The following is a 20067-nucleotide window of genomic DNA, read 5'->3' on the forward strand; positions in this document are numbered from 1 at the left end:
TATTTTCAGATAGGCAAAGCTCTTTACATTCATCTTCTCATTTAACCCTGCTAATAATCTCTGGAGGAAATAGCACGTCCCTTAATAGGCAAACCAACTGCGACTCAGAGATGTGCGGTTTTATCCAAGGCCATGCACCCCATCATTAGTCAGGTCCCAATCCAGACCTGACTCTGAGCCCCCTCTAGCCTGCCTCTACTATGCTGCCTACTGATTACCGCCCCAACCTGCTGTGGAAATCACACTGTTATTTGAGCATCCAACTTCATTCTCCACCCGCCTCCTAGGCCCCAGTCAGTTGATTTAAGACAAATGGTTCCATGTATTAGCTTATGAGTAAGTGGCAACTCCTACATAGACCACTGACACATTCATTTCCAAATATTTCTAAAACTGTTTTATATACACCAATCACTCATCCACCTTTGTGAGTTTTTTCTTATCTATTTAATTTTTCCTTAAATTTAACCCAATTCTTTTTACTTTAGCTTCTTCTTAAGTTGTAATATTAATGAAATTTCAGTTTTGATAAGCTACTTATATTTTTCTAAGAAACAATCATTAAGATAAAAATATCCACCCAGTTCCACAGAGACTCACATCCCAGTATTTGGGAGATACTACTCTTGAACTTGAAAGCAGAGAATTGAAATGCCTCCCTCAGAGTAGACCTTTTCATCAGGAATACCATCCCTGCTCCCCAGAGTAGATTTTTTGTTTGTTTCAGCCTCATACAAATAATCACAAGATGCCTCCCTCCCCAGTTCCAGAATCTAAAGCCTTCTCCTTTCACTTGGTAGAATGTACCAGGACCCTGAGACTGTCCTTTTCTAACCTCTACCTGCCCGGCTCAGCGTCCTCATGCCTGTTGCTGGATTTGCCTGTCTCCTGCTTCTCTCCCAACCCAAGCAGGGTTCCCAACTCAGGGATCATTCATCTCTTTTCTCATCTTCAAAAATCTCCTTTTTCATGGAGCCATTTTTTTAGGGTATAGCACCATTTACTTATCTCCACCACGCCACATATGGAATAAGTTAACACAACACTTCTCCCAGGTCTGTGATGAAACAGTCCTTCCACCATCACATCAGGTACATGCTGTTCCCTCTCTGCACACACTGATCCTGTCTCCTCCAGGTGTCCTGAGCCCCCTGATGACTTTGCTGAGCCTGGAATCTCACCACTGTACAATCCCTGTAATAGATCAGTTTGGATCTATTACAAAAGTATTATTATTTTTTTTTTTTACAATACTACCTCCTGTCTCATTATCCTAAAGACAATGCACTATTGGTGAAAAGTCATCATTCTGTTCACTGTTTTAAAAATACTTTGTTATCATTAAGAACTTATTGAGATATTTTCCCAGTATTACATCACTGCCAATAAGCAAAACTATGCATGTGAATAACTTTGTTTTGGTGATTAAAGCACAGCACTGGGAATCCCACACACCAAAGTTTTGATGTTTCAAGACCAGAAGAAGGATGGATGGAAGAATTTAATGTTGTGACTAACAAGGACTTCACGTGTGTCACTCACCTGGGTCCTCCTAAACTCATGCAATTAAATAAGTTTAACTCTTTCAATAGATAACTTTCTCAGGTGGAGTCAAGGAATAGGCATCAGTCAATTACATTTTAGTGTGAATAAATCATACTAGCTTTATCGCCTTTAAATTTTGGAGAATAAAATTTTTAAAAATACTTTAAAATGAATACTTTAAAATCTGGGACCTGCTCTAAAACAGTCAGGTGAAGGTCAAGAAAATTTTACATTTGTTCTAAGGGAATGTAATAATGTTGAGTCGGCTGTCCAATGCAGTTGGGGGAAACTGGATCCAGTACGGCGGTCTTGAGCTTTAGATTTGCCTTTATTTATGTATTTGGGCCTCCGCAGCTGCCTCCACACCTCACCCAGGAACTGCTGGTATGTTCGCTCCCTCCTCTTCCTTGTCCACATGTGTTTTGGTTTTTGTTTTGTTTCTGCATTGCTGCTAAAAGAACATCCATGAGGGGCGAGAGCGGGCTGAGCAGAAGGAGCTGGATTTGGCCCAAAACATTTGACTATTTCTTGGCATCTGAGAAAGAATGAAACTTTTTATTATTTAGAATACTAATGTTCTGGCTGTTCCCTGCACATAGGCTGCTTTCAGCAGCTGTGTGTCCCGGGAGCCCCTGTGTTACTGGGGGAACACTCTAAATGTGTCCTATCACCTCTTCATCAAAGAACTCAGAAACCGTCTATCAGATGTTTTCTTCTAAGCTAAAAATGGACATGTTAGGAATTGTTTAACTTGCTCAGGCAATTCTTTCACTACATAGAAAGGCTCCCCCAATCTTCACAATTGTCAAGTTGATTCTTTTCCCTCACATACCAACTTGGAGAAATGTTGGCAAAATATGTCTTATTTCTAGAGTCCTCTGTCTGAAAATTGTAAGCTTAAATGGGAACTGGTAAGTGTGTGGCAATGTTCTTCATGGATATAATTGAAAAAATACCTATTTATTTATATATTTTTCCAAGACAAATCTCACATTTTAAAGTTTGAATACATTTTTCAACATGATGGGAGTAATCAGAAATAACTGAACCCAAATTCTTGTACTCTGGTAAGAGCAAAAGGGTGGCCAACATCTGTCCATTGAAGTGTGATGTAATAATGACAGCTCTCCATCAACATGTGCTATTGCATCAGAAGTCTTCCCAGATGTTACTCTGATAGAAAGTAAATGCTCCTTCATAGTCTTCCACATCTAAGTATGAAGATATTGGTATTTTTGGAGCTCATATTCTATGCCTGGAACTGTGTTGACACTGGGGACAGACGAGGAAATAAGACATAGCTCATATTCTTAATAAGCTCTCTATGGCCAGCAGATACAGAGGTCTGATGTCCACCAAGTCAGTGCTTTCCACAAACAAGTACCGAGGGCAGCCCACAGGGTGGGCTGGGATGGGCGGGAGAGCAGGGACAGGATGTGCACCCTACAGGTGCCCTCCTCCTCCTATTAGGTGAACCCCATAGCCAGTGCTGGCAGGCTTGTGTAAAGACCACTGGTGGGAAAAACATAAGCAAGCCCGAGCCATTCTTCATCTTGCTTTTTCCAGAAGTCTTGCCTAAAGTGAAGGAAGCAGATGGCATCCATTTTCTCGGTGATCACTGGCAACACTGCTGCTGGAAGAAATACCAGAATATTGATCAAGCCTTTGCCTTTAGTTCCTCAAGCCTGTTTCCCAGAGTATCTGACGTACTGGAGGGAAGAATTACTGGGAGATGTTCCTGAGAATTGTTTCTTTGATCCACCACAGTTCCTCAGGGAGGTTCTCAGTAAACGGGTAAGATAGCTTTCCTTTCTTGGTCTCAGTATCTCATGCTGGAATTGCATTTCTCAAAGGATGAAGCACCTAGGATGGACTTTATTAAAAATAAAGATTCCTGGACACATCCAAATTTTTTCATACAGAACCTCTAGGAGTAGTCCTGGAATCTACTATTTTGACATTCTTCATGGTCATTCTGTGGCAGGAGAAAAGGCTGGGAAAAGGACCCTAAGGAGTAGCATGTAGACTCGGATCAGGTTTAAGGAACTCAGTGAATATTCAATACTTATCAGGGAATGAAGATGGTCTGAGGAATCCCTCATTCCCATAATTTAGGAGGACCCAGGTGAGTGACATACATGAAGTCCTTGTTAGTCACACCGCTGAATTCTTCAATAACCAAATACTCATTCAATTAAATAAGTTTAACTCTTTTAATAGATAACTTTTTCAGGTGGATTCAAGGACTAGGCATCAGTCAATTGCACTTTGGTGTGAATAAATCATACTAGCTCTATCTCCTTTAAATGGAGAACAGAATTAAAAAAAAAAAACTTTAGAAAACGGGAGGGTTAGCCCACTGAGTGTATCTCCCATAACTCAAGTAAAAATGTATGTATATTCCTAACCTCAGGCCACCCCCGTAGTGAAGCAACAGTATCCGGTTACTAATCGAGGTGTTTCCGTTAAGTGTTTTCAATATGTAGCTAAATAAATTAACTTCAAGTGAAGGAGATTACTTTTGAAAATCTGCGTGGGCCTTATCAAATCAGTTGAAAGACCTTAAGAGCAAAAATGAGGTTTGACTGAAAAAGTAGCAATTCTGTTTTAAAATCGCAGCATCAGCTCTTGACAAAGAGTCTCCTTGCCATATGTTACATCCAATTTTTCTTTTTGCCAGTTCCTCCACAATCATGTAAACGCATTTCTTGGGATCACTCTCTTTCAGTACATACATATATATACACATATACCTATGTACACATATATTAATCTCTCTATACTTGTCTGTGTATAATATTCCTTTATATCTATCTCTATAATACATATATACTATCAGACATATATGTCTATACATATATATGTATGAATATATGTGTCTATATATGTCTATACATACATATGTCTATATATGTCTATACATATATGTCTCTCTCTCTCTCTATATATATATATATATATAGAGAGAGAGAGAGAGAGAGAGAGAGAGTGATTCTCTGGAGAACCCTGACAGATCTTACAAACTTCTTTCTTCCTGGGAGGTGGAAGCAGTTGGGGGCATCCTGCTCACGAGGAAGAAGAATGCATCACCGTTGGACTTCATGCCCCTGCCTTAGCGTATGTGGGCAGAGACGCAAGGTGAAGTGAGTTTCCTGCTCTAGTACAGCAAGAGGGTTTGTAGGCCAAAGAGCAAAGAGACTTATTTCCAGCAGGTCTCCCAGAAATGCCATCTGGCCCTGATTTCAGTGCCATCCCCGGGCTCTGCCCAAGCTTCTAACCCACCTCCTCTGTAGATACATGCACATGACTTCCTGAGGGAGGACAGGCCAGCAGCCCCCCAAAGGACCGCTAGGCTGAATTCCTCTTTGAAATCCTGAAATAGACACTCCACCTGCTTTATCTCTACTCTGACCCAACTCCCCGTTTGTTCCTAAGATTCTGTATAAAACAAAACTGAAGTTTTCCCGGTTAAAGATCAATAAATGTTGACAAAATTTCTTCCTTTGAAAAATCTCTGCAGCAGATGAACAAACCTTCCAAGCTCCATTTCATTGGCCCATTAATAATAACCTTAGAGTCCAGAAATAACTTGTCATCTGTGGTTTCCAATGCCTGCTCTCTACCATACACCCCATAAAAACTTCCCTTGCTGAAGTGGAGTTGGATGAAAGATGTTGCCTTTGTTTGCTGCCCCTATTAGTGTATCTGAAAGTGCTGCACTTTGGAAATATTAGAAAGAAAGAAGCGCCATGGGTCAGCAGTTATTTGCCAAGCCAAGGTAATTCATCTTATCAAAAACCAAACCTGGTGTCCATTCCACAAGCCCTGCTGTTCCCTTCAGTAGATGAGGTCATTAAGTGATGGGGCATTTAAGGACTCAGCGATTATAAGAGCTGGCAACAGTTAAAGGAAATAAAACCTAATTTTTAAAAATCATCCTAGCAAGCAGTGGTTTCCTACCATAAAGTAGCTCTCACTGTATCACACTATAGCCTTTAGGTTTCATGTTGAGATGTTTTGGGAATTGCTTTTCCTACTTAAGAATTTAAGGTTTCACATAAGAAAACTACAAAAGAAAGGAAGGAAGGAAGAAAGAAAAAACCTACAAAAGGACCTGGCATTGATTTCTAGAATTTGTCCAAAATGCAACCTTGATTGTGTTCCTGTAAGGGCTGGAATGGCCACAGTGCAGGTTCTCTGATCCCATGCAGACCGGGTAAAGGAGGAGTCAGAGTCCTCAGTGGTTTTGCAGGTTTTTTATTGGGATTCACCAGGCATATGGCAGGCAGGGGTGCTGGCTGGGGGGCTGGGAGGCTGGCAGGTCTTCACTCTATCTGGGCTCTCTAGCGTTTGTTCTGCTGCTTCTCGGCTTCTCTTTCGGCTCCTGCTTTGGCTTCTGCTGCTGCTGCTCGAACTTCTGCTGCTGCTGCTGGCGTCCCCGTGATGCCGCCCTTAAAAGCCCAGTCTTAGCTCAGCTGAATCCCATCTACCTATGCCCACACCCTATTCCAGGTGCCCGCCATCAGGCATGCATTCAGAACAAGGATCCATCATCTATCCTGATGGCGGAAGGGCAGAAAAGCCTGACATTTTCTTTACCCTACAGTTCCCCAATAAGTACCACAGCTACTGAGGGGCAGATACAGGATCTGAATTCCCTGCTCAAGTTCGAGACCTGTAAGCATTCTTCCCTTCACTCCCGTAACAGAGTCTTACTAAACACCCACCAAGTACCCGGGGCTGAGACATGAGGTACCTGTCTCATCACCTGAAGAAAGACCAAGGAATGGAGGCGGTAGCTGCCCAGATCTACCTCCCGCCATCCCAACAGGACGCAAAGTGACAGATGAAGTTTGCTCCGGAGGCTCAACAATTAAGAATCTGTGCCTAGATCGACTGCCCACAAGAAATACTACTGAACAACGCTACCAGCTTCTACGATCATTTCCCTTACAGTCCCCACCTCGCCCACCTGTTGCAGCAGTTCTGCTGTGGCAACGCCCCACCTGCGGGCACCGGTTCCTGAGCTATAAACCTAGGTACGAACATTTTGATGGTTTAAAATAATTTAAAAATTGTTGTTTGACCTGAAGTAGTCCCACACAGGTGTCTGTGGTTGACTGGATCTCTTGGGTAGTTTTTCTCGCCATGATGACGCAGGAACCCAGGCTGCTTTCCTTTATTTATTTATTTATTTATTTATTTATATTGAAAATAACTTATTATTTTTATTTATCATAGATCTCAAGTGACATGCATGTGCCCTTGGTATAGCTGAGGGGTTAGGCAACACCTCTTCTTTTTTAAATTATTATTTTTTAAATTTTATATATTTTTTACATCATTTTTGCACAATGTATTCATTTTCATCTTGGTTATATTCCCCATACAATTCCCACTCCCCTTATTTTGACCCTGATCCCTCCTCCTCTCTCCCCCCCAGTGTGTTTCTGGTTTATAGTTGCTTGCTAATTTTTACTTTATTATACTTAGTCTTTTTCCTGGTCCCTTATTTAGGTTTTCTAGATTCCTGCTATGAGTGAGACCATCCTGTATTTTTCTTTTTCTTTCTGGCTTATTTCGCTGAGCATGATCCCTTCCAGCTCCATCCATGTTGCTGCAAATTGCATGTGTTTATCTTTTTTGAATGCTGAGTAATATTCCATGGTATATATGTACCACGTCTTCTTGATCCAGTCATCTATTTTGGGCATTAGGGTTGTTTCCATAGCTTAGCTATTGTAAATAGTGCTGCTGTAAACATAGGGGTGCAGGTGCCCTTTTGAATTAATGTTTCTGTGCCCTCTGGGTAAATACCTAGGAGTGGACTTGCTGGATCATATGGAAGCTCCATTTTTATCAGGTTGAGGAACCTCCACACAGCTCTTCATAGTGGTTGGACCAGTTTGCACTCCCACCAGCAGTGCAGGAGAGTTACCTTTTCTCCACATCCTCGCCAACATTTGTTATTGCTAGTTTTTTTAATATGTGCCATTCTCACTGGTGTGAGATGGTATCTCATTGAAGTTTTGATTTGCATTTCCCTGATTACAAGTGATGCTGAACATTTTTCATATGCCTGTTGGCCATTTGCATTTCCTCTTTGGAGAAGTTCCTTTTTAGCTCTTCTGCCCATTTTTTGACTGGATTATTTTCTTTGTTTTTTGTTGAGTCTCTTCAGCTCTTTGTAGATTTTTGTGATCGTCCTTTATCATTAGTGTTAGCTGAGACCTACATGCCCTAAAGGAGGAATTTCAAAGGAGGGTCAGAGCTTCCTTAAACAAAGGACAAAGTCCATTGTAGGGTAAGTGGAAATGTGTCAGGCTTTTCTGTCCTCCCACCTTTAGGATTGATGACGGATCCTTGAGGTCCTGAATGCATGCCTGATGGGGGCACCTGGAGTAGGGCGTGGGCATATGTAGATGGGATTCACCAGGGCTAAGACTGGGCTTACAAGGGCAGCATCACGGGGAAGTCAGCAGAACCATGAGAAGCAGCGAGAAAGAGAGCGAAAGTGAAGCAGAGGGGTGAGGACCCACAGCCAGGAACCCGTTTAATATCGGGGTTGCTCTATAACAAGACCACCAGAGAACACTGGGAGAGCCCAGAAAGAGCGAAGGCTTGCTGGGAGCTGGGAGGCTGGCCCCCTGGCATCCCTGGCCTGCCATGTATCTGGAAAATCCCAATAAAAGCCTTCAAAAGCCACCGAGGGCTCCAGGACTCTTCTTACCCAGTCTCCTCGGATCATAGACATCCTGCGCTGGCCCTTCCTGCCACTACATTTGAGTTAAGTTGGCAAGATAATCCAAAGCAGATGGGTATGGAGCCCTCTGAAGACCTCTGGAGGGACTGAAGAGTAGCAGACCGAGAGCCTGTGACAACATTGGGGGTGTCATGGCGGCACAGGAGGTAGACAAGTTCCAGGAGCTACAGGAGGAGACCTTGTCAGGAGAAGACAGCCCAAGAGGACCAGCCCACAATCCCTGAGGCAGCAGAATTGTTGGGGAAGAGAGGACCATGATTCAGAGCTTGCCAGTGCTGACACAAGGAAGAAGCCTATGGATTTGGGACTAATGCCCTTGGACTGACAATCCCACCAGAAGGCCGAGGAACCTTGGCAGGTAATTATGTTTTGGGGCCCCTGAGGATGGATGTTATTGTTTGTACACCCAGGAGATGGGAATATGGGGTGGCCAGTGGGCCTCATCAGTGGCCAAAAGCAGCCTGTGTACTGTCCAGCAGCTAGGCAGAGGGAAAAAGCCAATTTAGAAAGGCAAAAGCTGGTGCTGAGATTTGGAAGCCGGGAGTGGCTGTTAAGCAGCCTAAATATGTTGAAGGCCAGTGAGTCTCTTAAAATCACCTGTGGATGATGCCCTGCTCATTGTCAGTGAGGGTGAGAGCTGAGGAACCTATCCTTGGGGGATGGGTAGGGAATGAGGCTTGTGGTGGAGCCCACAGCCAAAGGGGTGACCCAAGAGAGGCCACATGTGGAGCTTGTGTCCACGGATCCCCAACCCATGTGCTTGTGCAGTGGGTTGGCCTGAGGCAGGGGTCTGTGTCGCATTGGTGGCTATGAAAGCCGAGTGTTGGAGTGACCGCAGGCAGAAACCCCGAGGGTTGGCGATTACCCCCAACAATATAGAATCGCCAGTCCCAGAGTGAGTGCATCCTGGGGGTGGATGCAGTGTGTGGCTTGTGGCCGAGACCACAGCCGGAGAAGGCCAGGAAGCCTGACGGCTCCTGGTGTGTGAGGGCAGATGCCTGAGTGGTTCTTCCCCGTTTTATGAGCAGTGTCTTCGGCAACAGAAGTGGTGGAACATCTGCTGGTGCCAATAATCTTGTCTTATTTGTGTTCTGTTGTATTTCATGTATTCAGTTATATTGTGGTGTATTCTATTTACTTTTGTGGGCCATGGCTACAGTGTTCTATTGCCAAGAGAACACTTGTATATAGACTTGTATATAGACTGATATAGACTGTATGGCAGAAAACCCTGAGGGGGTGAATTGTACGGTAAGTGAAAAGGTGTCAGGCTTTTCTGCCCTCCTGCTGTTAGGATTGATGACGGATCCTTGAGGTCCTGAATGCATGCCTGATGGCGGGCACCTGGAGTAGGGTGTGGGCATGCGTAGATGGGATTCACCAGGGCTAAGACTGGGCTTATGAGGGCAGCGTCACGGGGACACCAGAAGAACCACAGGAAGCAGTGAGAAAGAGAGCGAAAGAGAAGCAGAGACAGCCAGAGAATGCTGGGTGAGCCCAGAAAGAGTGAAGGCTTGCTGGGGGCTGGGAGTCCTGCCAGCCCCTGTACCTGGTAAATCCCAATAAAAGCCTGCAAAAGCCACCAAGGGCTCCAGGACTTCTCCTTTACCCAGTCTGCTTGGATCATAGAGATCCTGCACTGTGCCATCCTGCCTTACAGCCGTAAAGCGAAGGTGGCTGCACGATGGTTCAGGGGCTGCACATGCACCCAACGGTGACACAAAGTTCCTCCCAGAGCTTTCTGCATACAAGAGCTGGAGGACAGGCCAGAGGTGTGGGAAGGGGGTGAGAGGATTCATCAGAGACGGAGTGGGGAACAGAACAGGTGGATCTACTGAAATACACTGCTGAGGGGAACAGTGGGGAGTCAGGAGAGGTCTGCTGCGCCATGTAGGTAGCTCCCTGGCTGGCTGGGGATCGAACTCGTGCTGCAGAGGCTGCGGACAACTTCATAGTGTAGTGCTTAACCCCTTGTACCACCAGGGAGGCCCTCCTCCTGGAGCTTTCTGTGGTGCCTGTGCCGTGTCCATCCTGGCTTTCCTATATGGTGGAGTGTGTTTTGGTGTCATTTGTTATGATGTGGTATGTGATTGGGGGCGTCTGGAATGTTCAAAAATGTTTCCACAAACATGACTGGTAATTGCTGTGTCACTTTAGGCCCTTTGGACTTGCAAAGTCCCACGGGAATGCTCTACTTTTTGGTATTGGGGAACCCTTTATGACCTACCTGTGCGCCCAGAGGAAAAAATCATGATGCCAGTGAACAAACAGCACTTTCTCTGAATAATGGTTTTCCTTGTATAATTTCTCTGCTTGTAAGCAGTCATGGGGTGTAACAGAGTGGTCCCCAGGAAAGGGGGAGGTTCCAGGTTTCCTGCCTCACCCAAAAGGAGCTTGGAGGGGCTTCCCTGGTGGCACAAGGGGTGAAGCACAGCACTATGAAGCTATCCTCAGCCACTGTGGTACAAGTTCGATCCCTGGCCAGGGAGCTACCCACATGGTGCAGCAGACCTCTCCTGCCTCGCCCGCTGCTCCCCTCAGCAGTGTGTTTCAGTCAGTCTGCCTGTTCTGCTCCCTACTCTGTCTCTGGTAAATCTTCTCACCCCCCACACCTCTGGCCTGTACCCCAGCTCTTGTATGCTTAAATAAATCAATTTTTAAAAAAAGGAGGGTGGAGCTGAGCAGGTAGAGAAGGGGCCGCAGAGGAGACTGAGGGGGAAGGAAGCAGGATGGAGCCAGAAGGAGACCTGGAGAGGCACATGGAGCCGAGAGACATGTGAAGAAACTGCACTTGCCTTTTGGTCGTGGACGGGGTGACACAGATGTGGGTGAGACCCGTGGGGAGGTGACATTGGCGGTTTTTGTCTTGATTTTGATTTTGCTCTTTTCCTTCCAGACTTGTCTGGTTGTTTCTGATCCTTTTCTGAGGGTCCCACTGAAAGATGCTTTAGACTTGTGGCAGGCTTTGGGACCTTACTCTGGGCCAATCCTGCTTAGGTGGACTTTTACCCACAGGGGGACGGGTGACTTTGGGTGCTTGATTTAGAAACTAGATCTTTGCCTTTCCTGTATTGTTTCCTAATTGTATTAAAGTTCCTTCCCATTAAAGTCCCATATGTTTTGTGTTGATGCGGCAGATGGCAGAACCTATTTAGAGCCGGCAGGTTTGTGGGGTCGGGGGTGCCCCTCTCCCTGCCCTGGTAACGGGGTCACCAGGCCCATGGAATGTGATTCTGCCTCTCTTCCCTTCTCTCAGCTCTGTGTTCTGATCAGGAAAGTAAAGAAAGCTGGGTTTCAGTGAGAAGCAGAAGCTGCAAGAAACAGACACAGAGGTAGCAAGGGCAGGGAAAGCCCGCCAATTAAAGGCCTCTGGACTGACAGCTGAAGCTGTGGACAGCTGTAAAAAGGCAAAGGCTGTGTTAAATGGCTTCAACCGTGAACACGGTCCAGGGATCTTAACACCATGAGTTGAAAAATAGTTGAAACTTTTTTCTCTGGATAAAGAGAGCTAGTGATCTAGATTTAGCTACGATTTAACAGAGTTCAATATGAGGAGAGTTATATATAGCTAGATATTTGTGTATCTGTGAATATTACTTTTTATTGTATGCTTTTGTTTTTTTAATGTTGCAATTTCAGATCAGAGTTATGTGTTTATTTTTGGAAATCACAATAGAGTAAATTGTGAACTTTTCTCTTTTTTTAACTTGACCATTTTCATTATTTTTAACTCATCAATTCATTCAATAAACATTTCTTAAAGTCCCGTTAAGCATCAAACACTAAACTAGGTACTGCTAAAAGGCACATAGGGTGTCAGGCGTCATGAGACTCTGTCTAGTGGGGAAGACAGATGTTAAACAAATACTCTGGGACCAACAATAATTTATGTTCAGTATTATATGGTTATAAAGTACAAGGTTCAGGTTATGAAGAAGTATACAAGATTTACAGAGTTTATCACATTGAAGTCTGGCTCCTTTTGAGGGATCAAGAACAACCTCCTGGATAAAATTGCATTTCTTTATTTTTCAATTAAAAAAAATTTAAATTACAAAGGGATCGATAAGGAAGTGTTTTCCTGCTTGACCTTTGCCCCAGCCTCCTAGTTTCTCTGCCTACCATACTCTTCCTCATTTCCTTGTATGTCTTCATTTTAAAGCATTCTCACAATTTGTAACTGTTCCATTTCTTGCTTTGTTCACTTAGTATATGTTTCAAGGATTGTTTCATGCTAGGCCCATGATAAAGAGCTTCCTCAATCATGTGTGAAGGCTGCTATTCCATGGTCTAGATTACTAAAATTGATTAACCCGAGTTGCCCTAACAAACCACAAATTTAGTGACTCCAAACAACACAAGTTCATTAAAGTGGAAGTGAAGAGTTTGAAATGAGTCTTAGCGGGCTAACATCAGGTATCAGAGGAATTGCTTTTTCTGGAGGCTTTGGAAGGAAAATCCTTTTCTTACTGTTCATTCCCACCTTCCAGATGCTGCCTGCCCATGGTCCTCTTCCATTTCAAGGACAGCCAGGTTGATAGTCTTTCTCAATCTGCGCCACTCTGGTGCTTACGCTCCTACAGCCCTCTGCCACTTTTAAGGACCCTGTGATCACATTGGGCCGAGCTGGATAATCCAGGATCTGCTCTCTACCTCGAGGTCAGCTGATTAAAAATACCAATTCCTTCTGCAAGTTTACGTTACCCTGGCCATATCGAGTCACAGATGCTGGAGATTAGGGTGTGTTCGTCTTTGGGGCTGAGGGACATTATTGTACCTTCCATAGCCTCAAAGTGTTGATTGTGAGTTACATTGATTTCAATAATTTATTTTTTAAAATGCTGATAAAAATGTATAAATATGCCATATTTAATTTAGAAGTTCAGGGTTACAAGTAGCTATTGTCAGATATAATTTCATATGTTAAAAGCCATTTGTTTTTCCTTTTCTGTGACCAGTCATAGCCTTTGTACTGTTGTCTATTAAAAAAAAAAACATACTTTCAGGGATCTCATACTTTTGACTGGTAGGAGTGCTTTCTCTGTAATAAGTGTTAGAACTATTTCCCCCAGTAAATGCTTTAACTTCTGACATGTTTTATTGCATTTTTGCTAGTAGAAATTTAAAAATATATTTATAAAGTTGAATTTCAATCAGTCTTATTTTAGTCTTACCCACTTTGGATTACTTTTTAAATCTTCCCATGTTTTTCTTCAATAACAATATAATCTTTGTTTCATCTGGAATTATTTTAGCATTAAAATCTTTTTTTCTTACTCTGAAACAGTTTAAATGCATTAGAATGATCTGTTTAAAATTATTGGTGTGATTCCCCAATGAAACCATCTTGATCTGGATTCCTACCCCTATTGGTTCCTGCCAACTCCTGTGTTTTCTGTTTTATGAATATTAATCTTGCCCTTGTTATCATTATAATGTGTCCTTATTTACTTGTTTTAAGCTCCAACCTTTAATTCAATGTTTTCTGGTAATAATATCCAAATCACTTCTTTCTTTGCATTGGCATTTAATCAATAAGCCTCTGACTGCCCTCTTACTTGCAGCCTTTGTGAATCATTTGGTTTTAGATGTGTCTCGTGTCCTAAGTGAGGAATAGTTACAGAGCTAAGTGACAGGCGCCATGCTAAGTGCTTTGTATATATTTTATCTTGCTAGATCTTCCCAAGAATCCTGTGGGTTAAGTTTAGTTAATATCCCCCTTTTATTATGGACAAAACTGAGGTCCCAAGAAACTAAGAAAGTTGTCCAGATCACTTAGATTTAAATCTAGGCAAATTAACTCTACAATGATTAACAAATTATCCTTTGTAGTTCCTTGCGTTCTAGGTGCAACTGAGAGAGTTTTTTAAATTGTTAATTTATTTATTTTTTTTAAGATTTATTTATGCATGCAAGAACTGGGGTACAGGCCAGAGGCGGTGGGGGGGTGGTGGAGGGAGTGGTGAGAGAATTCACCAGAGACAGAGTGGGGAACAGAATATGGAGAGTGACTGAAATATACTGCTGAGGGGAGCAGTGGGCGAGTCAGAAGAGGTCTGCTGCACCATGTGGGTAGCTCGCTGGCTGGGGATTTAACTTGTACTGCAGTGGCTGCAGATAGCTTCATAGGTTGCGTTTTAATCCCTTGCACCAGGGAGGACTTCAGTCAGATTTTTTTAAATGGGTAATTTTAGCCCATTTATACTGAAGGCTATGACAGATATATTTGGATTTATTTTCACCATTTTTTGGATTTGTTTTATTACTTAAATTTAAAAAAAACTCCTTTCCTTATGTGTGTATATGTGTAATACTTCTGATTACTCTGGAGGTTTAGGTCTTCATTTTAGTGTTTATCTTTATGTAAAGTTAGATAGATAATTGTTATTTTGTATATGACATATAAAGTATTGAGTCCTCTGTTCTTTAGGCAGTATTTACTGGCTTCCTACTCAAGCAAAAGCAAGCCAATTCATTAAAAGTAAATTTTCTCGAGTCTAGTTCACTGAACCTTATTTACTAAAAGTCGGTCTATTCTATGGCCAGTTTGTGGAATGACTTTTAGAAAATTGGCCTGAAGTCACTCTGAGTAATGTACAATGAGCTTATTTCCTCTCTCCCTATTTACTTTCCACTGTTAAAGAAAAACTTATTCATGACATTTGTTAAATATGGTAAGGCAGACTACATTCTATGTTTTTGTAGTAGTGGGGAGAGATCTAGTTTATCTCCAAGTACAAGGAAAAGTGCATTTATATCCAAGAAGAAGGTATAGCAGAGATAATCAAGGAATAAAAAATTAAGAGGAAATATCAATGTTAAGGAAAATCTTGCCAGACCAATTCAACAGGAATCTTGCAGAAGACAGGCCAGGGCGATGACAAACTTGGAAAGATGAGGAATTTGATCAGTTATCAAGAGTAGGGGATTTTCCCCAAACTGACCCAATAGGATTCTGTTAAAACTGGACTAAATGGGCCAGGGACAGAGTCCAAAATCATGGAATAGTCAGAAGAGATCTCAAGTTTGTCAAAGGAGAGAGTCTTTATCTTTATCCATCAATCATCTTTTTTAGTTGGTTGTGATTTTTTTTAGGGCTTTTTGTTATATCTTAAAGTAAACATTACTTGGTTTATCTTTATCTTTTTAGCCTTGGTCATAAAAGATGAGGAAATCTGCATATTTACTTTCCATTTTATCTCCTCCTTTCAACTTTTTTATAACTAGACATATTTATACTTTTATATTTCATTTATACTTTGTCATGACTTACAACATTTATAGTCTGTTCTAGACCACTGTCCTCATAATTTGCTTTACTTTTACCAAATGAATATATTGACTGTTTTCTGTCAATTTTTGGGTGCAGTTTTTTCATTTATCATTTGATTAGCTGAAATTTGGCCACTGCAAGGGGGTAGTGAGATCTTTATTCCTTGAATTTATGTGTATTCAAAAATATTTTTTTCTGTTGTCTTTACACTTGGGAATAAAAATTTAGGATCACATTGTCTTTTTTAACATCTGTTCATTTCTACTTCTTCTAATACTGAATGTTGATATGGAAAGATTTGAAGTCATCAGTTGATTAGCCCTTATAGATAACATATTTTGACTGGATATGCAAATTGTTCATTCCTTTTCAAATGTTAACTTTTGCATGCTACATCTATTCCCAGATCCAATTTCTTTTATCCTGAGGCAGCAAATTTCAACTTTCTCAGATATTTCCTTCTGTATGTTTCTTTGTACAATGTGATGTTATTTCATACCTTTATATACATAGATATTATCCATTGATTTATTACATTGGAGGGTTTAGGCGTTTTTTACAAATTATCCCCAAGCCACATCATCCATATGTGTACACTATATACAGCTCTACCCATCCCTCCTTTCTGCTTCCTCACATCCCTCCTTTACCTCTTCCTCAACCGTAACAATGTAACTATTATTCACAACCTAGATATATGATTAACAATTATTACATTTCTTCTCTTGAACAATGTTTTTGTTTTCTGGATTTAAATACTGCCTACTTTTGCATAATTTTTTCATGCAGCCATCCTAAACCCTTATCCGAACTGAAAATTTCCTTAAAATATATTAAAACATAGAAAGATCAACTTTCTTAAGTTTAATTGAATCAATTAAACGTAAGAAAAAATTCTCAAGTATTCAGAAACAAAATTCAAATCACTGGGAAGTCACCTTCCAGTCCCATTATCGAACTACAGTCTTCATAGCTCTGATGTCTCAAGTGTTAAGAGATCTTTCCACTCTGGCTGGTAGACACACTGTTCTAAAATCTGTGTGACTTCCAAGAACTGTTCCACTTGCTCCTTCTAGAAATCTTTCCCCATTATGACAATGACAGTTTTCTCCATACATGCACCAATCAGTACTCAGATGAAGATTCTAGGGAAACCCTATACAGATCTCCAAAACTCTTTCTCTCTGAATACAGATTTCCCTGCTCTGAGTCAGAAGTGCTGCATACCCTGGCCTCCCTGAATCAAGAACTCTGACTTCTCTCAGAGAGCTACCAGGCTCTGTTTAGGGTTTCGTACCTGTTCTGAGGTCTGAACACTCTGGAACAATCACAGGGTTTGTTTTCATTTGCCCAGGAACCACTCTTAGTACTGCTTATTGTCCTGTGGCTAAAAGCCATTGTTGCCTCGATTTTATTCAGTTCTTTATCCCTTTAAGGCAACAGGATAAACCTAGTCCCTGTTATTCTACTTGGGCTAGAAGCAGAATTCTCAAACTTCCTTTTTTTTCCCTCCAAAATTCGAGTTTTTTCTGAGGAAGTAATATTTATGTTGGTGATGAAACATTACTTTAAAGTTCCTCAAATTTTTCTCTTGCATTTTTGTATTATTTATGGATTAAAGTAAAAATAAAATTACTATTTTAAATCTGAAAGTTAATGATTTTTCTATGCATATCTACTTATTACTGTTTTACCATGCACAAATATAAAGTGATTTCTAAATAATGATCACATATATTAATGATTCTAGGTGATACAATTTTGGGTAACTTTTACTTTATTTTTTTCTACTTGGATATTTGTATTATCACCTTAAATGAATGGGGAAATATGGGGGCTTGGGGGAAGGTAACTTTAGAGGAGGAGGAATAACAACACCCTTTTCTCTGAGATAAAAAGATAGTTGTAGAGATTTTAAAAGTAAATTCATGTTAAGAGATAGAGCTTCATATCAGACATTCATTTGACCTCCCATAATTTCAGAAAAATAAGAGATGAGGTCATTTCTAGTGAAACCATTCTTTCATAAGAAACACATCTTGAAAAACATGCACTTGGGTTTTGAAGCAATTACAACTTCTGGTTTTAGAATTAATTGGGTGTGTCAGTTTTCTGACTTCATTATCCCCTCTGGATATTGTAACATAGCTAAATAAAATTCAAGGGATGAAAATGTAAGTAGGTAAGTGGGGACCTAATGAAACGAAGATTAATAGTAGTAGTAGCAGAGTGCAACTGCCACTTAGTGAATGGGTACTCTCCACCAGGAATGATACATACTTTTCATTCCTTACCTCATTTAACCCTCTTAACAACTGAATTTCAGAGAGGTAAATAAATCTGCCCATAGTCACACAGCTAGCTAATGGAGAAATTATAATCTGAACCCAGTCTATCTGACAAAGAAAACTAAATCTTAGTTTCTAAATAAGAATTTCGATTTTTCTTTTCTTTACATACTGAGTTCCTTGAATAGAGTTCTGTCTTTCATAGATCTTTCAATAGTTTTCAATAGTTTTTCAATAGTTTCACCACCTCATTGAGATTTTTGTTTCCTTAGATATATTAAAAAAAAACACATTCCAATGCCCTCCAAGTGTTCTCATTTCTGCAGGATGAAAACTGAGCAAACTCTATCTTGTTTCTTGCCTCTTATATTACTTTCATTTTAGCAAACTTGATTTCTTCCTAAATCACTGGAATGGCACCTTCTAGCTCAGCCTGGATAGAGTATCCATTTTTATCTCCTCCTGTTTGGTAATATGACACCCAGATATGGATCCATGACTTCAGTTTCAGTGCTCATGCGCATTCTCTCTCTGACCCTGGTGAATCCTTTTGTTCTTTGTCTTTTTATGCGCAGTAAGTACTGCATTTTATAATACTCAAGGCAGTTACTCTCTCATCTCTTAATTATGCCTCCCATAGGCCAAACCCAGCTGGAAACTGGAAAATTAGGTGCGGAAGGGGGGTTAGATAGTGGAAGTTAGTCTCCAAGGGTAACGAAGAATGGAAAGTGGATCTGGAAGGCAAGCAGGGATTATGCTATAAACCACACAGAATCTTATGTGCAGAACCATTTTGAGTTTTCCTGAAAAGCATTTGACTAGCTTTATAGCAATTAACTTCTTTCTTTTAAGGCAGTGGAAGACTTATTTTTCCATGCTGTTTCACCCCCGGCTTTAGTCACCATCTTCTAACATTGATGACATGTGAGGAAACTGAATCATGGGTAAATTTCCATCTTCTGTCTAATAATCACATCTCTCTGAGAAATGGGATGTAATTACTCCTGATAATGACTACTTTGTTTAACCATTCCCTTTAGAAATGGGATTATCTCAAAGATGGCACGGACTGCATGAGCTGGAACCAGGACGATGTTCTCTTCTGTCAGTGGTGTCTTGTGGGCTCTATATCCAAGCTGTGTGTGTCTACTTGGAGAAAGCAGAAGTTAATTAGCGGCTGTGCTGGACTCAGGCAGCAGGGGACAGCTTGATGGTGGAAAGGAGCCCTTATGCTGACATCAGAAACCATGACCCAGCCTCATGACCCCAGTGTGATTAGACCCCAGGTAGCACTATGAAGTGGGGCTCATTTGTATACTTTCTGAGCCTGGGTTTGAACACCTGTGGAAGGTGGGTTTTAAACTGGATGCTAATGTTCTTTACCTAACAAATATTTTAAAAGAATATTTTTTTCTGCCAAGGGTGGGAGTTTTCTGGGCCTTTCTTTGTTTTCTCTGTTCAGGGTCAGCCCTCCTACAGAGCCTAGGGCCACTGCCTAAAGCAGATTTAAGATCTGCAGCGCTTTGTTTCCACCTGGGCACAAAAGAACAGTGTATGTACTAAGGCCTCCCCAGGTTTCCACATCAAAATCACATCACACTGAAGAACCTAGAAAATAGGTACCTGCAAAACAAGGCAGAATTGTGTGTGTTTGGTGGGGCTTGTTCACGTGCATTGCTGTTCATGCACTTGGCCACTGAGCTCACGGCCTTATCCTTGTCTTCATTTCTTCAAAAGAATAAAGACTGTGAACATCTTGGAAAAGTTACATAGTAGGGTTTATATGTATATGTATATATATATATTTCTATAAGTATTTCTACCTGTAACCACCTGTATCTGTATTAAATTAAACATGAGTTCTTACTGACATCTCTGATTCAACTCCATGTGGGCGGTGTACACTAGCTCTAAACTCCCACTTCCACAGTGAGGAAACTGGCCCCCATTACTTGCCACCTAGAAACTTAACTGTTCAACTTCAGTGTACATGCACAGCAGTCTAAGAATGTTCGCCTGTCCTCCAGTTGGAAGCAATTTTATCAGTGAGGTTGTTTCATACATTTGTAATGCAATTGGAGCTTCATCTGTGTCCTTTTCTGGGATCACCATCCTCCTGAGTGGTTTTATTTATTTATTTATTTATTTATTTATTTATTTATTTATTTATTTATTTATTTATTTATACAAGCACTGGA

General features: G+C 41.3%; 1 long non-coding RNA gene across 2 annotated transcripts; it reads left to right on the plus strand.

Moving 5' to 3' along the window:
• The first annotated feature begins 2711 nt into the window (after positions 1–2711).
• On the plus strand, positions 2712–19194 carry LOC119233674 (uncharacterized). 2 transcript variants are annotated; one of them, XR_008549793.1, is made up of 4 exons: positions 2712–2888; positions 3112–3339; positions 18722–18813; positions 18910–19194. It is a non-coding gene; the product is annotated as an uncharacterized LOC119233674 (long non-coding RNA). The 2 variants fall into 2 exon arrangements; XR_005122434.2 differs by lacking the exons at positions 18722–18813; positions 18910–19194 and adding an exon at positions 4587–4642.
• The last annotated feature ends 873 nt before the right edge of the window (positions 19195–20067 follow it).

This window comes from Talpa occidentalis, unplaced genomic scaffold, assembly GCF_014898055.3.
Source record: "Talpa occidentalis isolate TD23 unplaced genomic scaffold, MPIMG_talOcc4v2.1 talOcc4.8, whole genome shotgun sequence".
Lineage (NCBI taxonomy): Eukaryota > Metazoa > Chordata > Mammalia > Eulipotyphla > Talpidae > Talpa > Talpa occidentalis.